Source organism: Triticum dicoccoides, chromosome 6A (genome assembly GCF_002162155.2).
Source record: "Triticum dicoccoides isolate Atlit2015 ecotype Zavitan chromosome 6A, WEW_v2.0, whole genome shotgun sequence".
In the NCBI taxonomy this organism is placed as follows: domain Eukaryota; kingdom Viridiplantae; phylum Streptophyta; class Magnoliopsida; order Poales; family Poaceae; genus Triticum; species Triticum dicoccoides.
Window position 1 is genome coordinate 521,572,828 of NC_041390.1, and position 7,415 is coordinate 521,580,242.

The following is a 7,415-nucleotide window of genomic DNA, read 5'->3' on the forward strand; positions in this document are numbered from 1 at the left end:
TGGTCTTCTAAGGTAGGAGAAACTTGAAGGTTAGAGAGGAAACCTTGAGGAACAACTTGCAGATTAAGTTTGCGGAAAGCTTCACAAAGCTCGGGTTGATAAGGCTTGAGAATCAGACTGTTGCAATATGCTTTTCTGCTCAAAGCGTCAGCAATCACATTAGCCTTGCCTGGAGTATACTCGATACTCGGATTGTACTCTTGAATCATTTCGACCCATCGAGTCTGCCTGAGGTTGAGATTAGGCTGAGTGAAGATGTACTTGAGACTCTTGTGATCAGTGAAAATATCCACTTTCCTTCCCAATAGAAGATGTCTCCAAGTCAACAAAGCATGCACAACTGCCGCCAACTCGAGATCATGAGTGGGGTAGTTCTTCTCATTAGGTTTCAACTGGCGAGAGGTGTAAGCGACAACTTTCTTCTCTTGCATCAGTACAACACCGAGACCTTGGAGAGAGGCATCACAAAAGACCTCGTACGGCTTGGTTTCATCAGGAGGAGTCAGAACTGGAGCGGTGATCAATTTCTCTTTCAAAGTGTTGAAAGCAATATCACACTCCGGAGACCAAACGTACTTGACGTGCTTCTGAAGAAGATTTGAGAGAGGCTTGGCGATCTTAGAAAAGTTTTCAACGAATCTTCTGCAATAGCTTGCGAGACTGAGAAAACTGCGGAGTTGCTTCACGTTCTGAGGAGGTTCCCAATTCACAATTGCAGACACCTTCTCAGGATTCACGGAAATGCCCTTGGCAGAGATGATATGACCAAGATAAAGAACCTCATCGAGCCAAAATTCACACTTGGAGAACTTGGCGTAGAACTGATGTTCCCTGAGCTTGTCAAGAACCAAACGCAAGTGCTTGGCATGATCTTCCTTGTTCTTCGAGAAAACCAGAATGTCGTCGAGATAGACCAAAACGAATTCATTGGTGTAGGGGTTGAAGATGAAGTTCATCATGCGAGAGAATGTCGGAGGAGCGTTTGTGAGGCCAAAAGACATGACGGTGTATTCATATGAACCAAAGCTTGTTCTGAACGCCGTCTTGGGAATATCTTCCTCACGAATACGAATCTGATGATAACCCATACGGAGATCAAGCTTGGAGAATACTTGAGCACCCTTCAGTTGTTCGAACAGCTCATTGATGTTGGGAAGTGGGTATTTGTTCTTGATGGTCTTCTTGTTTACTGGACGGTAATCAACACAAAGTCGACTCGATCCATCCTTCTTCTTCACAAAAAGAACACCACAACCCCACGGAGAATTACTAGGCTGAATGAGACCCAATCTTTCTTGCTCATCGAGTTGTTTCTTCAGCTCCTTCAACTCTTCAGGTCCGAGCTTGTAAGGACGTTTGCACACAGGTTCCGTGCCAGGCTCAAGTTCAATAACGAATTCAACTGGCCGGTGCGGAGGCATCCCTGGAAGCTCTTCTGGAAAGACGTCTTGATACTCACAAACAACCGGAATCTGCGAAATAGCATCCAATTCACCCTTCTCATTGAGAGAAAACAACCGGATGGTATTATCCTGAGCGGCAAAGACAATGACATCCTCAGACGAATGAGTCAGTTGAATCTGCCTGGCTGCACAATCAAGCTGAGCTTTATGCTTAGAGAGCCAGTCCATCCCGAGAATAAGATCGATATCCGAGTTGCCAAGAACCGTAGGAGAAGCCAAGAACTTGTAGTCACCCAGAGTGATAGAAACATCCGGAACGATGGAGTTAGCCTGCATGCGCTTACCGGGAGAGACAACTGCTAAAGGACTAGGCAAAATTTGCAAAGGCAACCCATGCTTAGATGAAAATGGTCTCGAGATGAAACAATGCGATGCACCCGTGTCAAAAAGAACATTTGCAGGAATATCATTAACAGGAAGGTTACCCATGATGACATCTGACGAGTCCTCTGCCTGAGCTGCATTCATCAAGTTGACCTTGGCGGACTTGGGGTTATGCTTGACCACAGCTGTACTTGCCGATCTGACAGGAGGAGGAGGAGGAAGACGCCTCTGGTTGGTACACTTGTTGGCATAGCGACCCTTCTGTTGGCACTTGTTGCACGTGACCTCTGAAAGCGGACGGTGATACGGAGCACTCGATCTTGGCGCTTGAGACGAAGACTTGTTCTGAAAGCCTGGGTTGGGTGGGTTGGAGAAACCACTGCCACCTTTGCTCTTCTGCTGATACGGCTGACGGAATGGAGGAGGAGGAAGCCAATACTTCTGCTGCTTGACCACTTGAGTAGAGGAAGACGGAGTAACATCTCTGGCACGCTTCCTGGAGGCATCACACCTCATCTGAGCAGCCTCTTGCTTCAGTGCCATGTTGTAGAACTCATCGTATCTCAACGGTTCAAAGAGGACAAGAGCGAGCTGAATTTCCTCACGAAGACCACCCCTGAACTGATAGATCATGCTCCTCTCATCAGGAACATCCTGCTTGGCAAAACGGGCGAGCTTCTGGAACAACTTGTTGTAGTCATAGACAGACAAAGAGCCTTGCTTCAGATTGCGGAATTCCTGACGCTTACTCTCAACCACACTTTAAGGGATGTGATGAGCGCGGAAATCTTGACGAAAATCATTCCAAGTGATAACACGTCCACCTCTGGAATCCTTGTACTGCTGGAACCACTCTGCAGCCTGATCTTTGAGCTGGAAAGAAGCGAACTTGACGAAATCTTCAGGCCTGACGTTGCTGCATTCAAAATGCTTGCCCAGATCCACTAGCCAATCGTCAGCATCGGTAGCCTCAACACAACCGCTGAACGTCTTTGGGCCATTAGCAAGGAACTGGTTCAGTGTAGCAAAGTGGTGCTGATTATTGCCTTGATTCCCTTGACTGCCTTGATTGCGCTCTTGGAGAATTTGCATGATCAACTGTGTGTTTGCATTAGTAGCGGCCATCACAGCTTGCCATGCTTCCGGAGGAGGCGGAGGTGGAGGCGGATCAGGATTCGGAGTCGTGCGCGTTGGAGGAGCCATCCTGAACAGGTTGACCACCATTAGCACACTGATAGACAACAATATAGAAGCTGAATCCAACGGAATGAAAATTGCAACATATAGTCTTCACATCCGAACAGAATGAACGAATGCATTTCTCTTGAAGTGGTCACATATCCATAAATTGAGAAGCCACGAAGAATTAAGGTAGAGAAATAAATCAACAAGGTACGGATCAAGAACGAATAATCGGTAAGAAATCCCAATCTCAAACCAATATCTGTGGAAGAAGAACTAGAGCTACTAGAATTCCCACCTATGAAACTCCCGAACCTTTCTGGTTATGCAATCAGGTGTTGGGGATACAGGGGAAGCACAATATCTCACCCAAACTAGCAAATCCTACATCCAGCTGTATCCATCCTTCAACACATAACCAAGAAACCTTCGGAAACCATCTACCTCAACCTTCGAAAAGCATCCGTTATACAAGTTATGGCGATACTCCCGAACTCCCGCCCCAGTACTGGGTGGCGTCGAGGTTATCTCACCAACGAACTGCATAAAAGAGATTTTCGATGTCGGCGAACATATCTCAAGTATACCAGAATTGCAACGATAAAATTGTGACGACAACACCTTGGAGCTCAACTCCCCGGGACACTGCCACAACCCCTAAAGACAGGAGGCACCAAGAACAATGTTCTCGTCACAAAACCATCGGAACAAAACCAAGATACTCGTGTGATCCTAAAAAATTTAGTGAAATTTGAGAAGAGAAGAGTCAAAACTCTACGTCAGGATGCCTTACCAGAGCGATGAGGAGACTGGGAAGTAAAAGAATTCTCCGATATATAATTCCTAAGGACTCAAAACATTTTTTTTCTAGACACAACTCGGCTGCTAAAAACGATCAAGCAATGGGGGCTCCTAAGGTCGAGGAAGGCTCTGATTACCAACTTGTAACGCCCTCGATGCGGCTATAGCTCCCACGTGTCGAGGCACGACTTAGAGACATAACCGCATTGAAAGCAATGTCGCAAGTCAGGCAATCATTACAACATCCCATGTAATACATAATAAAAGGGGGAGATAGCATAGTTGGCTTACACTCTCCACGTCACATCAGAGTGCATAAATAACATCCATCAAACAAACACTCAAGGCCCGACTACGGCGCCAAAATAGAAAAAGAACCCAACATGCGACAAGGTCCTGAATCGATAACCCCAACTAGGCACCACTACTGATCATCCGGAAAAGACACGTAGTATCGCTGAGAGTCCTCGTCGAACTCCCACTTGAGCTCGTAATCGTCAACTGGAGTAGAAACACCTGGACCTGCATCTGGAGTTGTAGTATCTGTGAGCCACAGGGACTCAGCAATCTCACACCCACGCGATCAAGACTATTTAAGCTCATAGGAATGGATAAGGCAAAAATATGTGGAGCTGCAGCAAGCGACTAGCATATGTGGTGGCTAACTTATACGCAAAAGAGAGCGAGAAGAGAAGGCGAGGCACGAGCGAGAAGCTAAAGGAACATCCTGCGCAAGCATAACTCCAACACCGTGTCCACTTCCCGGACTCCGCCGAGAAGGGGCCATCACGATAACACACACGGTTGATTCATTTTAATTAAGTTTAGTTCAAGTAATCTACAACCGGACATTAACAAATTCCCATCTGCCCATAACCGCGGGCACGGCTTTCGAAAGATCAATCCCTGCAGGGGAGTCCCAACTTAGCCCATGACAAGCTCTCACGGTCAACGAAGGAATAGACCTCCACCCGAGACATTCCGATCAGGCTCGGTATCCCGGTACAACAAGACATTTCGACAGGGTAAAACTAAACCAGCAACACCGCCCGAATGTGCCGACAAATCCCGATAGGAGCTGCACATATCTCTTTCTCAGGGCACACTCAGATTGTCTTAGGTACGGGTAGGACAGCCCAGAGTTGCCCCTGGTAGCCACCGGTAGCTGACAGGTGGACCAACACTCAGAGGAGCACTGGCCCGGGGGGGTAAAATAATGATGACCCTTGAGTCTGCAGAACCCAAGGGAAAGAAAAGGCTAGGTGGCAAATGGTAAAACCAATGTTGGGCATTGCTGGAAGAGCTTTACTTAAGACGAACTGTCAAGGGGTTCCCATAATAGCCCAACCGTGTAAGGAACGCAAAATCCGGGAACATAACACCGATATGACGGAAACTAGGGCGGCAAGAGTGGAACAAAACACCAGGCATAAGGCCGAGCCTTCCACCCTTTACCAAGTATATAGATGCATTAATTAAGTAAGGTATATTGTGATATCCCAACAAGTAAATAAAAGTTCCAACAAGGAACGGCTCCAATCTTCACCTGCAACTAACAACGCTATAAGAAGGGCTGAGCAAAGCAGTAACATAGCCAATCAACGGTTTGCTAGGACAATGGCGGGTTAGGGGTTCAACATGGCAATTGGGAGGCTGACAAGCAAAAGGTAGGCATCGTAGCAGTGGCAAAGCAAAAGAGCGAGCAAACTAGCATAGCAAAGATAGTAGTGATTTCGAGGGTATGATCATCTTGCCTGCACAGTTGTCAGAGTTGACTGGATCCTCACAAGCAAACTCAACGGGCTCCTCGGTAGCGAACTCGTCTCCCGGCTCTACCCAACAAGACAAACAAGCAACAAGGATACAATCAACCACGGCAAGACCAAGCAATATGATGAAATGACGATATGCTATGCGAGATGCGATGCGGGATGCAAAATGCAAGATATGACAGGAAATGCATGAACCTGGCATCAACTTGGAAAACCAAGTGTGCCACTGGATAGAGGGGATGAAATCGCTTGAAAACGATATAAAGATCATTGGAATCGGAGCTACGGTTTGGAAATGGCAAGCGTTTTAAGATATGACACCGGTATGCGATTTACAGCAAGTAGGCATCTAAATGCAACGAAATGAACATGATACAGCCACCAAACATGAAAACAAAATACATGGCAGTGATGTACACAAGATGGTTGACAAAACACTAGCACTGAGCCATAGGCAAATTCATCCATTAAGAGGTTCAAACAAGCATGGCTAAAACGCAAATGCAAAACAGATTTCAGACTTAGTGAAATTAACACTAGTCTGAAATTTCAGATCACGATGCTCTCTTCGGAGCAGCAGAACAACATGATAGAAAACCTGAACATGACAAGTAAGAACATGGCATGGAGCTACTCAACAAGCTTAAAAAACACCCAAAGTGACATGGGGCCAAAAGGGTTCACAAAATACTCTACCGAGCTCACGAACATAGCTCGAACACAATCAGTTTTCAGACTTAGTGAAAACTGAGACACGCTGAAATATAACTCGCGAAGGCATGTAAACGAGCTCGATGCACTCACTACGGTGAAAGTCATGGCAAGGAAAGAATATAACCAGCAAGAAGGCACAAAGTGCTAGCTACACATGGCAAGAACGAAGGCATAGCATGCATGGAACACTAACGGTAGCATCGGCAAAATCGCAAACAAGTTGACGATCTGCCCGGATTAACAACGAAGCAAAAGTTGAGCTGAATTGAGTCAACCTAGAGCACTCCACATATGCTAACAAAGACATGGATGGATAGAGCATAACATAATTATCAAAACTCCCTTACTGATCATCCTCAAAAAAGGCACGGATCACTAGGAAACAAGCTGGACATATAGCATCACGAACTAAAATATCCCAGACTTAGTGAAATCACTAAGTCCCTGAAATCTGCAATCTCAGGTACCTCTCTTCGCAAGCTTGCACAAGACAACACACACATCCTAAAAATACATGGGTGGCACCTCTGGAAATAAGACAAAATGCTTAACAATTCATCCCAAAGGGGCACAGGCATATCATGCACGAATTAAACATGGCAAAAATGACAAAAGTGCATGATGAACTAACGGATCTGCAATTTAACTCACGAAGCCTCCTTCTAACAGCATTTTGGGCATCAAGATGACCTCAAATGCAAATGATGCAATGGAATGAAATGATGTACATGTCGAGACGAAGATTTTGATATATCATATGACCAAACGGAGCTACGGTTACGGAGATACGAGCAGTCAAAGAATGCATAAAAATCTGGGAGTTAGGGTTTCGAGGGAGAGAGGGTCAACCTAGATCTAGATCCGGCTACTGTAGCAGCACTGTAGCACCCGCGCGAGTTCGCCGGAGACGGCTCGCCGGAGCCGGTGGAGGCGGCCGGAGCAGCGGGGAGAGGCCGGGGCGGCGCCGGGAAGGTCGGGGGAGGCCGGTGGCGGCGCCCGGCGGCGGCGGTGGCGGCCCGCGCGCCGGCGAGGAGGTGCGGGCGGCGGCCGGCCTCGGGCTCGCCGGAGATGACCCGCGGCGGCGACGGCGGCTCCGGTCGCCGGAGCCCGAAGAGGCGGCGGCGCGCGTTGAGGAAGGAGGCGGCGGGGCGCGCGTGGA